The sequence below is a fragment of the Hippocampus bargibanti genome, linkage group LG04 (genome assembly GCF_051943395.1).
Source record: "Hippocampus bargibanti isolate YZ-2025 linkage group LG04, ASM5194339v1, whole genome shotgun sequence".
Lineage (NCBI taxonomy): Eukaryota > Metazoa > Chordata > Actinopteri > Syngnathiformes > Syngnathidae > Hippocampus > Hippocampus bargibanti.
This window is the reverse complement of record NC_142737.1, coordinates 17,311,565-17,333,444: the sequence shown is the minus strand read 5'-3', so window position 1 is coordinate 17,333,444 and position 21,880 is coordinate 17,311,565. Positions and strand designations below refer to the sequence as shown.

The window sequence follows — 21,880 nt, the reverse complement described above, 5'->3', positions numbered from 1 at the left end:
GGCAGGTGAGGCCGTGCCTCACCTGTCATCATGGAAATATGATGATCATGTTTCCATGATGACAGGTGTAAAGCACGACACAGGAGTTTTGATTCAAACTTTTAATCAAAACTCCTGTGTCTTGCTTTTTCAAAGTGACACTCAATATGCAGAACCGACAACAAGACACCCTTGCAGGTTGCAGTAACACAGCTGCCAGTGTCTGCAGAGGAGGATAAAACATATAAAAAAAAACTAGCTATGGGCGAATTAGTCTCTGACCACCAATATGACTAAACGCCTCTGTTCTTGTGCTCTTCGTGTTTAGGCATTTCTCCATTATGACCATCGGGGGCGGTATGGCTTGAATTTCCCGCAGAATAAGGGCCGTTACAGCCACTTTAGTTCTTCTTATCTCGATCCAATCATGTCCAAGCAGCCGGCGTTTGGTCCAGTCACAAACAGAAGCCGTCGGTGTGGCTGTGGGCGTTGGGTGGGGGTCGTTCCAGACTAGTACAAGTAGTCGGTGTCACGTTTCGTCCAGTCAATACTCGCCTCGAATCGTCAAGTGTCCTTCACCAGCGGTTTCCGGAAGCCTTGTACTCCTCAGGAGCTGGTTTGAAGGACACTCGGTAGCAACGAGGCGGTGCTTGTCTCTGTTTATCGTGCGCTGGGTGAGGGAGGAAGGGTGGGGGGCCAGGAGGGTTATTTGAGGGGGTGGGAGAGACTGGGTGAGTAGGTGGTCGTGTACAAGAGATGTAGGCTGCTGCTTGCCTGCGCCCTCCCGCCGCCTTGGCTGTGTCTCCAACATCCAGCCCGCCTCTCGTGTTCTCTCTGGCCGAGGACGACAGGCAGGCGCTGGGATGCCGATGCTGTCACAAAGCTCGTCTTTTGCTGTCAACCGAAGAGAGGCTTTGTTTTCGTTTTTGTTTTATGGTAACGTCTGAAAAACTATCATCATTTTAAAATCAGCACAAAACAGGTGAGTGACGAATATAAACACCCGCAAGCGTACTTACGTCATCTTTGTGTTTGTTCTGTAAGTGTCTCGTTTGTATGGATGACAATTGCACGGATGTGTTGCGTTTCTTGGCGTTCACAACCAAATACATATCGAAATGCAGAATTCCATAAAAGGACCCCATCAAAAAAACTACAGTCGCTGTTAATTTGGTTAAATAAATCAACTGAATTTAGATGTTAATTTATGGAAGGCTGTTTGAGCATCATTTATTTTCAATGTTGTATTGTCATATGCTTGATATTCACCTTAAACAAGGAGTTTGCACACACATCACCACACCCGTAGATAATGATTTGATGATAAACATGACCTGTGGGAAAACAAATCAACCATTTCTGGCACCATCTTGTGCCTCAAATAGACAAAAAAGACTTTACCCAAGAAAATACAAACAATCAGACAGATGGCACATGGGTAAACCATGCAGCCTTCCAAAAAACAACAACTTCATACCAACAACATTGAGTGACATTCCATTACAAATAAAAATAAATTGCTTTTCTGTTAGTAACAACATTTATCATCAACTAGTTTCAAGTTGTTTTACGTAATCCAATAAAACCTTTTTTCTTCTTGAAATTGTAGAAGATTGCAAGCTCCCCTTTTAAGTTTTGTAAACAAGTATGGACCCTGTTGTGCTCACTCGTCTGCCAATGTAAGTTAATAACATAACATTTTGAAATCCACACCTGTTTGCTGTTTTTGTACATCATTTGTGCGCCAACTGGTGGGATTTGGTGTCAGGAAAATATATTTCGATTGAGGGGTCTCGTTTTGAGGAAAGTAGAGTTTTGCTGTCTATTTGTGGCATCACCAGACAGTTGGGAACATCGGGATTGGGGGAGGTGTGCTTAAAATAATTACTGATTTTCACTATTCGCAGTATTCATTGTGACACTTTTTGGCCTACTATAGAATACAATACATCTTAATTTAGATAGCACTTTCCCAAACACCTAATGTAAAATAAGCATCATGCAAATTTCCCCATTGTCGGACGATTAAAGGCGTTCTGATTCTGATAATATAACATGAAACAAGTTCACAATTAAAGCCTACTAGTAATACTGTGCTGAACTAGAAGCAATACTTAGCCCTACCAAGAGCCATGCTTCATGCACTAGAATTGGATTGGATTGGATTGGATTGGATTTGCCTTTATTAGTCTCACAGTGGAGAAATTTACATTTCACAGCAGCAAAGTGATGAAAGGTAGCCTTCTGGGTACTACGAGCACCAAAATGGTAACTAGTAGTTTTGCCTTGTCACTATGTATTATTATTATTATTATTATTATTATTATTATTATTTTATTTTATTTTAATGTGGATGTAGATCTCCAGCTACTCTAAATTTTAGGACTCTATGAGTGAGTATATATATATATATATATATATATATATATATATATATATATATATATATATATATATATATATATATATATATATATATATATATATATATGCACACACACTTATGATGATGGAACAAAAGGGAATCCTATGACCCTCATCCTCTTTGTCTAATCACTCAAATGTCCTTGAAACCATTGTTTAATTAGGCCACGTGAATATGTACCCACAAGAGATCTCTTTTCTTTTGCGATATGCAAATGAGCTCTGACCCAGGGACACACTGTGGCGATAGCTAAATGTGGAACTGACAGGACACATTTGCCTTATGTAACGAATGTCAAGTGTGAGAGCTACATTGTAGTGTATCTGTTAAGTTCTACCGTGTCATGCAAATATGCATTTTTGTATAGTACCAGGTGATAATGTGTGTCCCTGCTTCATTTCATTTGAGTTAAATTGGCCTTAATATTGCTTGAGACGTCAACTGTATGCTACTTGTGCAACGCTTTTGCTCGGATCTTGACGGGAAGGAACATGTAAGCAGTGAAGTGAGTTAATTTGCAGTCATTAGACTTCACTAGCTTAAGTTTCAGTCCACCTACGCTGTGGGTTTTAGTTCCTCCACCCTGCTGTGTGTCACTTAAAGTGATCAGGTTCCCTAAGTGGCACATGATATGGATCTCAATAAGTCATTCATTGTCTGTGAATGTTGTCAAATCTTAAAAGGTTCGATTTTTTTCTGATCCTATCTCCATCAAATGTTAATTGAAGCGGCTCCTCTGTGTGAATGTAAGTGTGAACATTTATTTTGAATCAAAGTGCCAGATAGGCTCCAGCTGAACAGTGAACTAAGTGAGTAAAAGGTGCTATACAAAATGGATGGCTGGACATTTATTATTTACTATTTCACAAAATACTTTTGACATTCCGTCACTGAAGCTCTGGGTGATCAGGAACATGACACACCACTCTGAGCAGAATGCTGCGGTGGTTAGGCACGAGGACCTGGAAGAAACATTTCCAGCTGTGGCAGCATGTCATTAGTGCGAAGGTCAACATGGGTGCCACCCCCCAACCCCCAACCCCCTGACTGGCCCATAAGGCCCCGAAGGCCTTAAACGACAACACTCTCTTTTGGCTGCAATGTCAAAATGAAACAACAGGCAATGTGGGCCAAACATGATATGTACTAACCTCGGAGGCTGTACATGACAATGCGACTTTGCTGTATACATTCTCTGGACCTTCATGAATAATTTAATGCAGAGGTTGGCAGACCTTTTTTTTTCTCTCAAGGGCCTCCATACAAAGGAGACATTTTTCTCAAGACCCCTTTATAATTCTATCAGTTGTTGACACCATCAACTTCTGTTTGAGGATATATTTACAATATGTATATTGGACTAAATCAGGGATGGGCAAGTTAAACAATAGAAGGGGTCACAATTTTTCATCAGTTCTACTGGAGAGGGCCACAGAGAACCACACCGGATGTGTGAGAAAAATGACATTTTAATCACTGACAAAATATGTAATATGTACATGCCAGGTCTTAATTTATTTTAGTTGCAAAAGAACCACTCGTCAACTGCCTGGCTCTGACATAAACAAAAAAATAAGCATATATGAGGTAAATCCTCATTCAAAGATGGCACAAAACTGCCGACATTAACTCATTCACTGCTCTTCACGAATTTATTCGGGAATTGAAAATCTGACGCTATTTCAGAATTTGTTCAGTTTTTTTTCTTGTTTGAGTGCCGATAAAACACTGGCCATGGCCTCTGGCAATGTTTTTTTCCTTTCCACAAGGGGGCAGAATTGCCCTTTTTCCATGTTACCGCTTTGTTCCAGCTTCAGCTGTTGTTAAAGCCCTAAATAAACCAATATGTATGCATTGCATTGCATTGTATTTTGGAAGGCCGCCCTCATTTCAATCTCATACAACTCCAGACCCATATAATTTAAGAATTAAATTGTTTTTTTTTCTGATGAAAGGTTTCTTACGCTGCATTGAATGTTTATGTAGTCCTAAAAGTCAATATTCTGTGGGTCCTGGAATTTGAGTGACAATGACAAAAACCCTGGCACTGGAGTGGACACATTTTTGCACGTCTGGTAGTAAATGAGTAAAGGACGACTCTTTTTGTGTACGTTTTCATAAGAATCAATGCACTCAAAGATTTTACTCTGCTACTATCTGTTTGTCCTGTATATCATTCAAAATCGCTCAACATGATATGATGACTCCCCTAAACAGGTTAAATACAGGTATATATTTCACTGCAGGATACGGCAGTTAAGTTCATCGCCTCTGCATGAAAGGTGCACCATACATCACAACTTAACACTGCTCTCTACAGTCAACAATTTATCTTCAAAAATGGACCAATGGCCAGTCTGACAGTGCGTTGACCATCCACAGTCTAAATTTAGTTTGCGGTATTGTAGAACCATTGCCAAATTGTACACAAGAAATCCAGATACGGCTCGCAATGTGCGTGATCAGACTGTGCACACATCTTTTCATTTACTCCTAACTAACTCAAAACTAAACCGTCAGTAGCTATTCAGAGCTATTGATATCGTCAGAACCTGGGGGTCTACATAGGAGTACATCAAGCTCGTTCCTTGACTTCCCCTACCTCCACTCCACTTCCATCTCACTTGCCCTCAGGAAGGTGCATGTAAACACCATGACACATTTGCTATTATCAAATTGTTCCACTCTCTCCTCTGCGGACGTGAGCAGAATGGGGAATGCTAATCTGTCCTGAATGTTCTTGGCGTTGAAAATCATTTTCGCTCTTGCTGTGACATACATTTCAAAAGGGGGGAAAAAGGAAGATCAGCTGCACTCCATGTTTATTTGACTGTGTACGTCTTATATGTAGTTTCCGCCTGACCTCAAGATGTCCTTCTGATCTGGTGTTTGTTTTTGTCATTTTCTCCTTCACTGCGGGTACGGTGAAAATATGTGTCAATATATTTTAGTCACTTTCAAATGTTATTGACAAAATTTACGTCGACATCAGAGCCTTACTGCCTATTTGCTTGTCCTGTCTCTGGCGTCTTTTAACTCATTCACTGCCACTCCCAAATGTATTCAGGAATTGAAAAGCATGACGTGGAGCACCATTCACAAATGTGTTCGAGTTTTGATTTGTCTTGCAGGGGAAGGGGGGGTGTCGATAAAGCGCTGGTCCGACCTATGGCAATGTTTTTCCCTCCCACGAGGGAGCAGCTTTTTCCTTTTGTACAGCCGCCCCCATTTCAAGCCCAGATAAATCCAGACCAGTATAATGTAGGAATTAACTCTTTTTTTCTGATGAACGAAGAGAGTCTAAGTTTTCTTCCACCGCATTGAATGTTTGTATATAGTCCTCAAACTCAATATTCTGTGGGTCCTGCAATTTGAGTGAAAATGACAAAAACCTGGACTGGATTACACTGGACACAGTTTTGCACATCCTCTGGCAGTGAATGAGTTAATTTCCTATGTTGAGATGACATGAGCAGGAAGATCATAGATGAAAGTAAAGTAAAATACTAAAGTAGAATAGCAATTTGATAGAGACAATTAGTCAGAAGATTGAATGCATGGAAGTGAGGTCAAGTTGAGTTCCACAGTGAGGATTAGAGACAGCAAAGGAGAGGGGGGTGAGCGGGGGATTAAATAGACAGTACCCCAAGGAAGTGTTTTGTCCTGCATGCCATGCGTTGCCACTAAAATGTGACGTCTCGCTCAACCGTCTGTCTATCTTTCGTTTCATCATTTCTGAGCCACCCACCCGCTGGCCACGTTGAGCTTCATTATACAGCCCTCCCCTGTTTAAAGGTGTCCATGGACCTTGGTTATCCATAACTGCTAGGCAAAGATAGGAGCATGTGAAGCTCTTTGCTCCAAGTCATGGTGGACCTCTCCTTAAGGTCATGTGTAATCAGGACATAGCACAGTTGCTGTTGTTTTTTTGTGTGTGTATTTTTTGTGCCTCAATTCGTAATTTGTTGCACAATATGGTTGGCCACACAAGAGTATAAAGTGACTTCATTCACACATACTAATGGATCTGTGTCAGTTCTTTTTTACAACTTTCTTGTTTGCAGCTCCACGCGCAAGAAGATATTCATGTCCTCTTTTTAGTCAGCGTTGGTGAAGGGAATATAAAAAGGGAGAGATTGGATTGCATTTTGACGTAACCGTTTTTAATTGTCCAAATGGAATATGATGATGTTTTATCAGGATCATCATTTGAATAGAGATAATTTAGCTCACACTTGGTTTTGATTAAAATCTCGATTGTGTCTTGGCATTCTCATCCCTCAAATGGAATTGAGCTATTATTCAAGGATTAAATATTTTGTAGCTTTTTGCTCCTTTTTTTGCTACGGCGGCTACAGCTACTGTGTCTTGTTGCTGACTTGTGTCGTGTTGTGGCTCATGCAGCTCGACCTTGTGTTTGGTGTGTTCATGTTTGACAGGTGCTCTGAGTTGAAATGAAGTGACCGAGCATCTCCCTGGTTACTGCAGAAAAGGTAGACACATTAGACAAGATGGGACAGTATGCAGGTTACACTGGTCTCCTATTATCGGACACAAAACATATGTACAGTGAGACCTCAACTTATGAACTTAATTGGTTCACAGACAGCGTGTGTAAGGCGAAAAGTGTGTATCTAAAAAAAAAATTCCATAGGAAACCATTAAAATGGGAATAATCCATTTCCGGGTTTCCATAAAATATACTTTTCAACTAAATAAGCCTTAAAACGACACACAACATACCTTATCCTATGTATAATAAATGTGCTATTGTATTTTAATGAAAGAAATACACTGCACTGTATAATAAAGTCACTTTATTTACATTTGTGATGGTCATTGATGGCTCTTAATTGACACCTGTTGCTTTCTGACTTCTAAGGTCTTACAAAACTGAGGCATCACATTATCATTCATCATGTTGATGACTTCTTATGACTCTAGGCTGTTTGGAAAGCATTTAGACAATGCTCAGGGGTGTCCAAAGTGTCCATAGCCTTTTCTGAATGGAACTGTTCAATAAAAGCCTGCACATCAACTGTTGAATGGCCTGCTTCTGCTTGTCCTCTTGAAGACAAATCAAATTCTCTGTGTTGGTGACCTCATTATGGTCAGCAACAAGCTCCTCGATGTCATCTGCATTCACTTCGAGTCCCGTAGGTGCTGGCAGAGATTTTATGACAACAAAAGGCGCGAGTCCGATGATTCCACGGACGCGGAATAAAATGTGACAAAAGAAGGCGGGCGGGGCGAATAAAATGGCACACTCGCGTCTAACAATCACCTCGTGCAAAGCAAACTGTTGGATTTGCCAGCACAAGACATAGCGAAGCACTTTCGTCGTAATCATGTCACTGGTGAAGTGACAGTGACTCGTTGAAATGAAATGAAATTGAAGTGTCGCGAGCGGCGGCCACGGCCGAGCTGTCAACTCGCACGTGACAATTTAGCATGACTATTGACACTCTGTTCCGGTGTGTGTGAAAACACTAGCTCTGATTGGCTTACCATGACACATGGCTCTACCCTTTAGCCAATCGCAATCACTTCTATCGCATCTTGACAGGGGGTGCGTTCAAGTGTAGCAACACAGAAACGTGGGCAAGCGTTTGTCCCTGCTCATTCAATTAGACCAGGGGTGTCCAAAGTCGGGCCTCGAGGGCCGCCGTCCTGCCTGTTTTCCAGCTCTCCCAGGAGCAATGCACCTGCTTCAAATCATCAGGACCATTTTGATGCTGCTTCAGAGCTGGCTGATGAGCTGATCATTTGAATCAGGTGTGTTGCTCCTGGGAGAGCTGGAAAACAAGCAGGACAGCGGCCCTCGAGGACCGACTTTGGACACCCCTGAGTTAGACAATGCTTTCCAAACAGCTTAGAGTCATAAGAAGTCGTGCGCTATTCTCGAACCTGAACGCACCCCAAGTCTTGGATGACAAATAAACAGAGCAGAGTAGACGTGTACGGCTGGTAGTTTCTTCAATTTATTCATAGTAACGCACCACATTTGAACGGAGGCTGAACACGAGCCTGTGGTGTTTATTTTCCGGTCCCATAATAGTAAAATTATCAGCAAAAAGCTCCAAGTAGGCGATCGACGTGTGCATTCAATGAGAGGGGGTGTGGATATAGCGCCGGCTGCAGCGCTGTTCGGTCGTGTACTTCCGCTGAAGATCACTCCGCCAGATCCGAAGGTCGTGTGCTTGATGGACCGGCCGTGGTGGGTGTGTATGATGAAAATGGTGCTTGTTATAAGGCTTAATTTTCATAAAGTTGACGTTCGTATGATGAAAAGTTCGTATTATAAGGCGTTCGTAAGTTGAGGTCTCACTCTATTAGGTTTCCAAGGTTTTAACTCATTCACTGCCATTCCTGAATTTATTCAGGAATTGAAAAGCATGACGTGGAGCGTCATTCCCCAATTTGTTTGGGTTTTGAGTTTTCTTGCGGGACGGGTGTGGATCAAGCTCTGGCAATGTTTTTCCCTCCCATGAGGGGACAACATTTCTCTTTTGTACAACGGCCCCCACTTGCACCTCATGTTACTCCGACCCATATAACCTACGAATAAACTTTTTTTTCCTGATGAAAGAAGAGAGTCAAAGATTTGTTACATTGCAGTGAATGTTTATGTAGTTCTAAAACTCAATATTCTGTCGGTCCTGCAATTTGAGTGAAAATGACCAAAATCCTGACACTGGAGTGGACACACATTTGCACATCGTCTGGCAGTGAATGAGTTAAAAGAGCAGGAAATAGACCTGGCAGGTAAGAGTCTCAATGATGAACTAAGATATCCTACTGGGTCAACACAGTTTGCTCAACTGACTTGCCATACAGTACATCGAAAAAGGCAGAGTGAAACAAAAATCCAATAGGAAACCTTTGCATTGTACGGAGCCCCTAAGGGGACATCGAAGAAAAAAACAAAAAACTTTGCGAGATCTCGCAAAACTTTGCGTTCCCTCGCAATACTTTGCGTTCCCTCGCAATACTTTGCGTTCCCTCGCAATACTTTTGCAAGATCTCGCATTCTTTGCGAGATCTCGCAATCTTTTTTTAAAAAATACGCGTACATGTACTTCCGGTTCATCGTCAGTGTAACCGAAAACAACAAACATGGAGCCTTTTCACCCTTTCGTTCCTTTAATCCAGTTTTACTTTAAAATTGGCTTGAAATACAAAGATATAAAATCCGTTCTTGAGATTAAACACGGCTTACTAATAAGTGAAAGACATTTGAAGCGAGTGGTGAACAAAAGTGGACTATTTCGCCGAAAAACGTTCGATGACTTGGGCGTCTTGGTTGACTTTATTCACAACCAGTTGCAGAATTCCGGACAACTACACGGTTACAGGTGGATGTACAGTAAGTGCAGAGAACATGGGCTTCTTGTCAGGAAAGAGGATGTTCGTCTGGTCCTGAAAGAGTTGGATCCGAGAGGAGTGTCTTTAATGCAAGCAAGACGTCTGAGACGACGAAACTACTTCTCGAAAGGGCCGAATTTTATTTGGCATATGGATTCATGACAAACTGAAACCGTTTGGAATTTGCATCAATGGGGCTATTGATGGCTTTTCAAGGAAAATAATGTGGCTCAATGCCTACACAACAAGTAGTGACCCGAAGTTAATTGGAGGTTACTACATTGAAGTTGTGCACCGTTTGGGAGGTTGTCCTCGAATCGTTCGAGCTGATTTGGGGACTGAAAATGGTCATGTTAAAGGCTTCCAGCGTTTCCTGGTGCCCATACCGCCAGGCAGCACCCTTGACAGTTACTTGGATGGAGCCAGCACCGCCAATCAAAGAATTGAATATTGGTGGGGGTTTCTTCGCAGCCAATGCATGGAATTCTGGTTATCACTCTTCAAAGACCTCAGAGACAATGGCTTCTTTGATGGTGGATTTCTGGACAAAAGCATCCTGCAATTTTGTTGCATGGGACTTATTCAGGTGAGTTCATATATTCTGTAGCTCCATTTATGAAATATGTATTTTTGTATTTGAGAGGGTGTTGATGGGACACAAAAGAAGGTAAATAATCGAATAGTGGAAAGAAGATAGTGGTCTGTGTGTGTGGGGACATAGGGTGAAGGTGAAATGATCAAGGAAAAGATGAAGGAAAAGTGGGGATGGGCAGAGTAGTAAACATGAGTGACGAGTGTAAGGTAGAAAGAAGGGAGCAGGGAGAGAAAAGCAGTCTAATTCTATAATTTCTTGCTCATAAGAGCTGCTATGTGCAACTATTCCTAAATCTGTCTGTATGTGCGCACCAAATCCAGCAGGCATTTAAACAGCTTCTTCCCTCAAGCAATTAACTCTCTAAAAAGTAACCCAAATAGAACTGTATAGTGCCTCCATTTTTTTGATGAGACTAGTGCAGCGTGTTCTACAGGAGACAATTTCCTTGTGTGTACTACATACTTGGCAAAAAAGATGATTCTGATTCTGATCTTATTCTCAACAGGATGAGTTGGATGATACTGCCCGTGTTTGGAACAGCCATCTCATCAGGCCCTCAAAGAACATAAATGTCCCCAGTGGTCGGCCCAACGTGATGTATTCTTTACCTGAACTTTATGGCACAAGGGACTTCCTCTCCACAGTTGACAATGAACAAGTTCAACTATGCAAAAGCCAGTGTGTCTTCCGTTTAACTATGCCTTGTGATCCGGATGTATTTGTATTGTGTGCTTCCTTAATGGCCCAGTCTGGTCTGATGCCACCAAAAGAGCCGTATCAGGCTGTGAACTTGTACTTGCACCTCAGAGAGGCCCTTACTGCAATTCTAAATTAGAAGCATGATGTTTTCAGGGGTCAGAGACATTAACCTTTGGTGAAAGCATTTTTGTTTCCGTATACCAGTCATACTGGAATTATATTACATTAAAATTTAAACATGAATTACTCAAAGCAATAACCATATATTTTTTGGTGTGTGTTTGGGTGAAACCATTTTATGGCTCCTCAACTGGTTCGAAGTAACATTTAATGAAGGCTGAATCCGACGACCATTGCCATTTCTTCAACCCTTTGTTCATCATTTCTTTTATCACTTCACTTTAAATGGATTATTGGGATACATTTGAGGACGAATAATATATAGCAATCACAATTTAAATCATTTTTTGTCTGCTGTTTTTGTTACTGTATAAGGAAAGCATATTTGATCAATATGAAATGTTCATTTGTCAAATCATTCTGGGTGTCAATAAATATACTGTCTTGGTTGCTGATTTTAACCACAGATACTTAACCAATGTGGATCTGAATAGTATTCCTGCACCCCAGTACACAATCACTTGCCTGTAAATGATAACATAATTGTCACTCTTCAATTTCGTCAGCAGGTGGTGTCTTGTGTTTAAAAAAAAACATGAATTATTTGGAACAAATTTTATTAACATTGACAAATTCGTATGAACAGCAATCACAAACATATAAATAGAATACAATATCAAGTACAAAAATAATTGCTTTTGTTTGAACAGTGCAAATATTTGCAACATTACATGACATATCAACTTCAAACCTTTAGGTCAAACTGAAAGTGGCACCATATCCGAAACCATTAGGAGAATAAGTGATATGGAAAATGGAAAGAATGAATAATAACCATGAAATCAATTGTAGACACAAATGGAAAATACAACTGTAGACTGCCCTATGCAAGGTTGACCATGACAGATGTTTTACATCTCAAAGTACAAATAATGAAATGCTCCTAAACTGATGTGTGTGCATGTGTGTGTAGACATAAGAGAGTCAATCAATCAATTGCGCTCTTTCTCCCACCATGTTGGTGACAGATGAATGAGCTTCACTGCATTCATCCAAATGAGATGTTGGAGTATTTTCTTTTGTGCCAATGTAAAATCTTAACAGTTTCAATTTGTTTTTTTTTCATAGAGTCTGCCAATTGTTTCATCTAAAGCAATGTGGTTTCTTTTGAAATCACAGACCTCAAAAGTAAAGTCTTCAACAGGTCCTTTGGTTGAGCTTCCACCTGGGAAAAATAGCCCTTTTCCCAGCTCCAAAATTTGAGCGACAGTTGCTGTTTTTTTCCAGGATGGCATACCTTGTTCCTCCACCTTTGCTTGTCCTCACTTGATGGTAATCGTTGCCATAAATCTTCCTTTGAGTCTTTTCTGCAGAAACATTGTTATGTCTTGCCATCCCATCAACATGGTTTTGGAGTACTCCCGAAGTCTCAGCCAGTACACCTTTTTTCCTTGATCTTATTTTGCCTCTTAATTTTTGGAGGAGCAGTTCATTATCACCACTGGACATTTTCTGATGACAAAAGCAAAGGACAGCTATTCGATCACCATAAGAAGTGATATATTTGCCCATTTGCTCTTCGGTCATCATAGCAATTACTGCCATGTCAACCTGCAAAGATAAATTGTGAGAATAAATACTTGACATGTTTATTTAATTATCAATAACTTTTAATACATTTAACATATTCACATGAGTGATGGGACACTACAGTCATCATTATTTGTATTCAGTATTTTATTTTTTATTTATTTTTTTTCCCAAGATGGCGGCGCGTGCACACGCAGCGGCTCCTCTCTCTCCCGGCAAATTGTTTTTTTCGTGTTCATTGTGTTTGTCTTACTCGTGCAAATGTCCGTCTCCGTTGGCCTCGCTACACCCGAGGCGTACCTACTCCCGTGAGGTTCTGCTCGACATCGGCAGTTCATTTTTAAAACCTAAACCAGCTGAAGCAGAAGTGCTACGCAAGCATGGATTGCTCAGGGAGTCGGCTCATCCATTGAGCCCCACTCTTCCACCGACCCCCACTCTTCCACCGACCCCCACTCCTGCACCCAACCCAGAGTGGAGGCGCCACAAGCGCTGTATGAGGAAACTAAAGAGGGGAAAGCGTGGAGGTATTCGCATTAGGCTCGCGGCTAGCCGCCACCGGCCTTGCATTCCTACCATCACGCTGGCTAACGTGCGCTCGCTGGACAATAAAATGGACTACATCAGACTTCTCCGCTCAACTTCCAAGACCGTGGGTGAGTGTTGTGCCTTTGTGTTTGTGGAAACATGGCTGACCGACAGCATACCGGACAGTGCCATCCAGCTAGCCCAGCTAACTAGCTTCCGGGCAGACAGAGCGCTCGTCGAGGGGGGGAAGACTCGCGGCGGGGGACTCTGTGTTTACATCAGTGATGCCTGGTGCCGCAACGCTGTTGTGGTATGCAAACACTGTTCGCCACTGATGGAACTTATGGTCATAAAATGTCGGCCATTCTACCTGCCGAGGGAATTTAGTGCCATACTGCTGGTAGCAGTTTACATCCCCCCAAGCTCAATTAACAACAGGAGCGCGGCATTGAATGAACTCTACCAGCACATCAGCGAGCAACAGACAGCCCACCCAGATGATTTCCTTATCCTGGCTGGCGATTTCAACCACGCCAACCCGAAAAGTGTTTTTCCACATCTCCATGGACACATTAACTTTCCGACGAGAGGTAACAACATTCTGGACAATGTTTTCACCACACACAAAGGAGCCTACAAAGCCTACCCCCTCCCCCACCTAGGAGCTTCGGACCACTCCACTATCATGTTAATGCCCGCATATAGGCCTCTTGTCAAAGTCATCAAACCAGTCAAGAAGCAGATAAGGGTGTGGCCTGATGGGTCGTCAGAGGCACTCAAAGACTGCTTCTCCAACACTGACTGGAACATGTTCAGACAAGCGGCCACCTACAACAACAACACCGACCTCCAAGAGTACACAGACTCTGTTACCTCCTACATGAGGAAGTGCATGGATGACGTGACTGTCACCAGATCTGTCACCATCCTGGCCAACCAGAAGCCATGGCTGACGGGTGAAGTCCACAGGCTCCTCAGGGCTCGGAACGCTGCCTACAAAGCTGGCGATGAGCGGGGCCTGAGGACAGCCAGGGCCAACCTGTCACGTGGCATCAGGATGGCCAAGAGACAGCACTCCAGGAGGATCGCCAACCACTTCAAAGACAGCAGTGACACCAGGAACCTGTGGCGTGGGATACAGACCATCACAGACTACAAGCCCACTCCACAGACCTGCGAGAACTCCACCACTCTGCTGAACCAGCTGAACGACTTCTTCGCCCGCTTCGAGGCAGACAACAGCACTCCAGCACAGAAGACCCCACCACCTCCCGGCGAACAGGTGCTGACACTGTCCCAGGACAGCGTGAGGCGATCCCTCAGAGGGACCAACGCACGAAAAGCCCCGGGTCCCGATGGCATTCCTGGCCGTGTTCTGAGAGACTGCGCTGTGGAGCTCACAGATGTCTTCACGGACATCTTCAACACCCCTCTGAGCCAGGCTGTTGTGCCCACGTGCCTCAAAGCCACCACCATTATCCCGGTCCCGAAGAAGTCGTCCCCCACCTGCCACAATGACTACCGCCCGGTCGCACTCACTCCCATCTTCATGAAGTGCTTCGAGCGGCTAGTTATGAACCACATCAAGGCTGCCCTCCCACCCACCCATGACCCCTTCCAATTTGCATATCGGCCCAACCGCTCGACCAATGATGCCATCTCCACTGCTCTCCACACAGCGCTCACCCACCTGGAGACCAGAGACTCCTACGTCAGAATGCTGTTCATCGACTTCAGCTCAGCATTCAACACAATCATCCCCCAACAACTCACCAATAAACTGAGCAAACTGGGGATCAGCACCTCCCTGTGCAACTGGCTGCTGGACTTCCTGACGGGGAGACCACAGGCAGTCAGAGTTGGCGACAACACTTCCAGCACCATCACGCTGAACACAGGGGCCCCCCAGGGGTGTGTGCTGAGCCCCCTCCTCTTCACTCTGCTCACGCACGACTGCTCACCATCATCACCTAGCTCCAACCTCTTCATAAAGTTTGCAGATGACACGACTGTGGTGGGCCTCATCAACAACGACGAGGAGACAGCCTACAGGGACGAGGTCAGCCGCCTGGCCACGTGGTGCAAGGACAACAATCTCCGTCTGAATGTGGAGAAGACGAAGGAGATTGTTGTGGACTTCAGGAGAGTGCGCCCCCAGCATGCTCCACTAACCATCGACGGTGCTGCAGTGGAGAGAGTGAGCAGCACCAAGTTCCTGGGAGTGCACATATCCGAAGACCTGTCTTGGAGCCACAACACGGCATCAATGGCCAAGAGAGCCCACCAGCGCCTGTACTTCCTCCGCAAGCTCAAAAGAGTTGGAGCCCCGACCCCCATCACGACCTCCTTCTACCGCGGTACCATAGAGAGCATCCTGACCAGCTGTATCACTGTGTGGTACGGCGCCTGCACCGTGTCCTGCCGTAAGACTCTGCAGCGCATCGTGAGGACAGCTGAGAAGATCATCGGTGTCTCTCTCCCCCCCCTTCAGGACATCTACAACACCCGCCTCACCCGCAGAGCCATCCGGATCGCTGGCGATCCCACCCACCCCTCCCACAGCCTCTTCAGCCTGCTGCCATCGGGTCGGAGACTGCGGAGTCTCCGAGCCAAGACCAGCAGGCTCAAGGACAGTTTCTGCCACCAGGCAGTCCGGAGACTCAACTCCCTCCCAGCCCTGCCCAGCCTGCCCCTTCCCACTGCCACACTCACCGAACTCTGAGTACACGCTACATGCTGTACGATCATCCTGAACTCTATTTTTTTGTTATTTCTCATTAGACAAGACCTCACTTCAACCCTTTCTAGTTGTTTGTTTTTGCAATTACGACATTACGTCACTTTATGTACGTCACTTCCTCACTTTACATATGTCACTACCTCACTTTACATATGTCACTGCCTCACTTTCCAGACGACACTACCTCACTTTACATACAGAAATTACATGTTTTGTTTGTTGTCAATTGTATGTCTTTTTTAGCCACGTTATAAGTGCCTTGCATGTCTTGCACGCTGGGTCCGAGAGGACATTAATTTCATCTGTGCTGTATGTCATGCATATTAGCATATTTGACAATAAAGCTGACTTTGACTTTGACTTTGAATAGTACATTAGGTAGCGGCAGCCCAATTACTAACTGTAATATCGATTTTAAATTGTGTTAATAACCTCATTATTAAAATAGAATTAACAGTACAGGTAGAGTAGATAGAAATGTTAGCTTCACTTTCACTTTATTGACCTACTACCAATACTACTTCGAAAAAAAATGTCCATGTTTCTCTTGTTTTGCTTATTACATCAGACTTTGTAGCTGTATGCCCACCTTGTCGCTTTTCATACGTGCAATGTCCACGTGAGGGACGTTTCTTGACTGCAAGAAGTGTTCCAAGTCTTCCTCCATGATGCGCCGAGTTGTTGCCTTCTCTCAATAAGCAGCGCGCGCGACCGTCTACATGAGCCAAGCTGACCCGGAAGTACAGGAACGCACATTTTTTTATAAAAAGATTGCGAGATCTCGCAATCTTTGCGAGAGAATGCAAAGTATTGCGAGGGAATGCAAAGTTTTGCGAGGGAATGCAAAGTTTTGCGAGGGAATACAAAGTTTTGCGAGGGAACGCAAAGTTTTGCGAGGGAACGCAAAGTTTTGCGAGGGAACGCAAAGTTTTGCGAGATCTCGCAAAGTTTTTTTTTTTTTCTTCGATGTCCCCTTAGGGGCTCCGTAGCATTGCAACGTACGCAGCAAAATTGCAGATACTTTAAACTAAAGTGAAGCCTCCAAACGCTAAAAGTATCTGTTCATTGTCATGCTTGTTGTATTTTCTGTTCAATGTTATTCAGGCATAGGAAGTGGCTAAAACCTTTATGCATGTAATCTTTTTCATTCTCATCAATTCCCGCATCATTTGCTGATGTCTTGCACAGAATCACGCCTGATGATGTTTGACCGCCAATATTTTTTTGGTGCCATTTTTTAGGCGTATATGTCCGGCAAATTTTGGCCTAATTGTATGTGAATCGTTGACAGGGTTAAGGGAGTGAACTTAATAATAGGTGCAATTTAACATTTATGGTAATTTCTTTTCAGTTTAAGGCAGTCGTCCCAAACCTTTTTTTGCGCCACGGACCGGTTTAATGTCAGACTGTGGCGGGCACTAGGACCAGGCATCTCACCCAGAAGGTGCAGGGGAGGGGGCAGTTCATGTTGCATGTATTGCACTGCTTTTGCTGTTCAGTTCAGATCCACTTGTTAGCCGTTGGAATAAACACGTCTCCACATATTCATCGTGTGTGCTCATTCCTCAACGGCTACACTGGTGACCCCGACAATGGAAATGTTCATGGCAACGGACGAAGATGTTTCTTCTACGGCCATGTCGCCACGACCGGCGCCCAAACTCTCAGCTGCCGCCTACGCCGCGAAGTTGCCCGAGTTCTGGCACAGCGACCCGGCTTCGTGGTTCCAGCATGTGGAAGCACTTTTCCACCTACAAGGCGTCACGACAGATGACCTAAAATATTACATGGTCGTGGCGTCCCTCGACCAACCGACAACGCATCGCATGATGCAACTTCTGCGCGCGCCTCCACGATGCAGGAAGTACGACGCGCTCAAACAATGGCTGCTCCGGCGGTTCACGCTATCGGCCTCCGAGAGAGCAGACAGACTTCTTTCGCTTCCCGGACTCAGCGACGGAACAGCAGTGGATCTAATGGACAAAATGCTGTCGCTGTTAAATGCGGATGATGGCGGATTCCTTTTCCCCCACATTTTCCTTCGCCAGCTACCCCCCGAAGTGCGCGCCGTGCTCGCTAACTCGACGTGCCTAGCCACCGGCGACTATCGTGGCTTGGCGGAAGAAGCAGATCGAGCGCTTCTGGCGATACGGCGGTTAGCCGTGCAAATTGATCCGACCGTCGTGGCCGCAGTGGGATCGCAGAAGCGGCGCGGGAAAGCCACCTGCTATTTCCATCAGCGGTTTGGCGCCAAGGCTTGACGCTGCGCACTCCTCGTGCGCAGCGTGACTCCTCGTCAGGAAGACGTTTCCTTGTGGACAGCGGGGCACAAGTAAGCCTGCTGACGCCCACCGCTGCGGACAAGATGGCAGGTGGATGCGGGCCTGCCTTGTGCGCAGCTAACGGCTCGCCCATCGCTAACTTCGGTTCCAGGTCGGTGACTGTGCGTTTCCACGGACGGGAATTCAAGTGGAACTTTATTGTTACCGCGACCACAGTTCCCATAATTGCCGCCGATTTTTTATGTGCTCACGGACTTCTTGTGGACATTGCCAACCGTCGTTTGATTGACGCCATCTCTTTCGCCACTTTTCCGTGTGAGGCCGGAGGGCTCGGGGCGTTAACACATGCAAATTATTTAACATCGGGTAACGTTTATTTATGAATGCCTGCTGACCGATTATCCGTCGTTAACCACACCCGCCTTTTCCAATGCCGATACTAAACACGGGGTAGAGCATTTCATTCCCACGGTTGGCCCGCCAGTTTTTACCCGCGCTCGTCGCCTCGACGCGGCAAAATTGGCAATGGCGAAAGGGGAGTTCGCGACGATGGAGCGCTTGGGCATCGTGAGGCGTTCCAACAGCCCGTGGGCTTCACCATTACACATGGTGCCCAAAAGTGACGGTTCTTGGCGGCCGTGCGGTGATTTTCGTCGGCTGAATAACATAACCACACATGACCGTTACCCCATCCCGCACATTCAAGATTTTTCCGCACGTTTGGCCGGCGCCGTGATCTTTTCAAAAGTAGATCTAGTTCGCGGTTATCACCAGGTGCCGGTACGGGCGGAGGATGTGCCCAAAACAGCGGTGATTACCACCTTTGGCCTCTTTGAATTTCTCCGCATGCCTTTTGGCCTGAAGGGGGCGGCACAGACCTTCCAAAGACTGATGGACTCAGTCTTGCGAGGTCTTGATTTTGTATTTGTCTATCTAGACGACATCCTTGTGGCCAGCCCTTCACCGGAGGAACACCTGTCGCACTTAACCGAAGTTTTCAAGCGCCTTTATTCGCACGGCCTTATAGTCAACCCTGTTAAGTGCCAATTAGGTCTGTCCAAGATCGATTTCTTGGGGCATCGCATTTCTCCACAGGGCGCCATCCCCTTACCCGCCAAAGTACAAGCAGTGGTGGATTTCCCCCGCCCGGCCACAGTTAAGGCTCTGCAGGAGTTTTTGGGAATGATCAATTTTTACAACCGGTTTCTTCCTCACGCAGCCGACCTCCTACAACCCCGCTACGGCGCCTTGAGAAAAAAGAAGGCTAACAACCCCGTCGAGTGGGCACCGCAACGAGCACAATCCTTCCAACGGGCCAAGGAAGCTCTTGCGGGTGCAACTCTTCTGGTCCACCCAATCTCAACCGCACAGGTAGATTTGACTACCGACGCGTCTGATGTTGCCGTAGGGGCGGTGGTTGAGCAGCTTGTGGAGAACGAATGGCAGCCCCTTGCATTTTTCAGTCGGAAACTGCAAGATAACGAACGCAAGTACAGTGTTTTCGACAGAGAGTTGTTAGCACTCTATCTTGCAACGCGCCATTTTCGTTTCCTCCTCGAGGGGCGCCGGTTTACCGCATATGTGGATCACAAACCACTCACATTCGCCATGTCAAAGGTGATTGAACCGTGGTCGGCCCGACAGCAACGGCATTTGGCGGCCATTTCTGAATTCACAACAGACATTCAGCACGTGGCCGGCAAATGTAACCCTGTGGCCGATTGCTTGTCACGCGCGATTGTGTGTCCAGTCCAGCTCAGGGTGGATTTTTCAGAGATGGCCACCGCCCAATCTGAGGATCCGGACATCCACGAACTCAAGGCAGCAGGCACAGCCCTGAAACTTCAGAAGGTGGCACTGTGTGAAGGGGGTCCCGCTCTCCTCTGCGATGTGTCTATGGGTCGCACTTGTCCCGTGGTTCCGCAGGAGTGGCGTCGGCGAATTTTTAATTCTATTCATTCCCTCTCACACCCTGGCGTCCGGGCGTCAGTCAAACTTATTGGGGCCAAGTTTGTCTGGCCTGGGTTACGGAAGGACGTCAGGAAGTGGGCAGCTGCATGCGTGGCATGTCAGCGCGCCAAAGTCCACAAGCACACCCGAGCAAACCTGGAAACTTTTCCAATTCCGGACAGGAGATTTGACCACGTCCATGTGGACCTGGTCGGGCCCCTCCCTCCTTCGCAGGGTTGCACACATCTCCTCACCATGGTCGATCGAACCACTAGGTGGCCGGAAGCAGTCCCCCTGTCCTCCACGACCTCGGCAGATATTGCTCGCGCATTTCTGTCGTCCTGGGTCGCACGTTTCGGCACGCCATCCGATATCACTTCGGACAGAGGCCCCCAGTTTGTGTCCGAGCTCTGGTCGGCCATGGCGCAGTCCTTGGGTGTGCAGGTACACCGCACTATGGCCTACCACCCGCAGGCTAACGGGATGTGCGAACGTTTCCACCGGTCACTGAAAGCCGCGCTACGGGCCGCGCTGTCGGACGGTAACTGGGTCGACCAGCTTCCGTGCGTCCTGCTCGGGTTACGTTCGGCCCCTAAAGAAGACCTTAACGCCGCCCCCGCAGAGTTAGTGCTCGGTCAACCACTCCGCGTTCCTGGTGAATTTCTGCCTGAAGCTTCGGGTGCACCTTCATTCCCCCTTTTGCCAGCAGAGCCCCTGACTCCAGCACCAATTCACCACTGCGTCCCCAAAATATTTGTTCCGTCTGCTCTTAGGTCAGCCCGTTTCGTCTTTGTGCGTCACGATGCCCACCGCTCTCCCCTCCGACCGCCGTACGACGGCCCGTTTAGAGTGCTCGAACACGGTGAAAAGAGTTTTGTGCTCGATATGGGTGGGCGGAGGGAGGGAATTTCAATAGACAGGCTCAAACCGGCTCATTTAGTTGCAGGCGAGGACGTTTCGCCGGCCCAGGCCCCACGTCGCGGACGCCCTCCGAAACCTCCAGCCTCACCGCGGCATGCCAGGGTTGAGTGTCGTTCCCCCACTGAGGTCTCGCCCGAATCACCTACACCACCTAATGACGGACTGCGTAGTCGTTGGGGCAGGCTGGTTAAGCCCCCTGCAAAATTTTCACCTTGACCTTCCTTCTGGGTGTTCTGGGGGGGGCTGTGTGGCGGGCACTAGGACCAGGCATCTCACCCAGCAGGTGCAGGGGAGGGGGCAGTTCATGTTGCATGTATTGCACTGCTTTTGCTGTTCAGTTCAGATCCACTTGTTAGCCGTTGGAATAAACACGTCTCCACATATTCATCGTGTGTGCTCATTCCTCAACGGCTACAAGACAATATTTTCACGGACCGGCGGATAAATACAACAAAATAAAATGATACGACAGGCATGGAAACTGTTTAATAATAATAATAATAATCAAACGTGAATCCATTGTGTATTTTTATACAACTTTATTAGCAGCGTCCTGGTAACATCGCGCCAACAACAACATATGTAACATCGCGGCAACAACAACATATGTAACATCGTCTCTGCCCCTTAACGCTCTATGGTCACCATGGTAATGTTTAAATGTGCCTTCAAAATAAGATAAACCA

The 21,880-nt window shown here is 45.8% G+C and overlaps 1 protein-coding gene across 3 annotated transcripts in view; it reads left to right on the top strand.

The window, feature by feature from the left end:
* inpp5jb (inositol polyphosphate-5-phosphatase Jb) overlaps window positions 1-21,880 on the top strand; it is a 41,506-nt gene continuing 19,626 nt past the window's right edge. For 2 of the 3 annotated variants that reach the window (XM_088994452.1, XM_088994451.1), the window contains exon 1: window positions 3-961. The gene's annotated coding sequence lies outside the window, so the exon portion shown is untranslated. Of the gene's footprint in view, window positions 962-6,843; window positions 6,898-21,880 lie in introns of all 3 variants that reach the window. The other variant, XM_088994454.1, reaches the window with a different exon arrangement.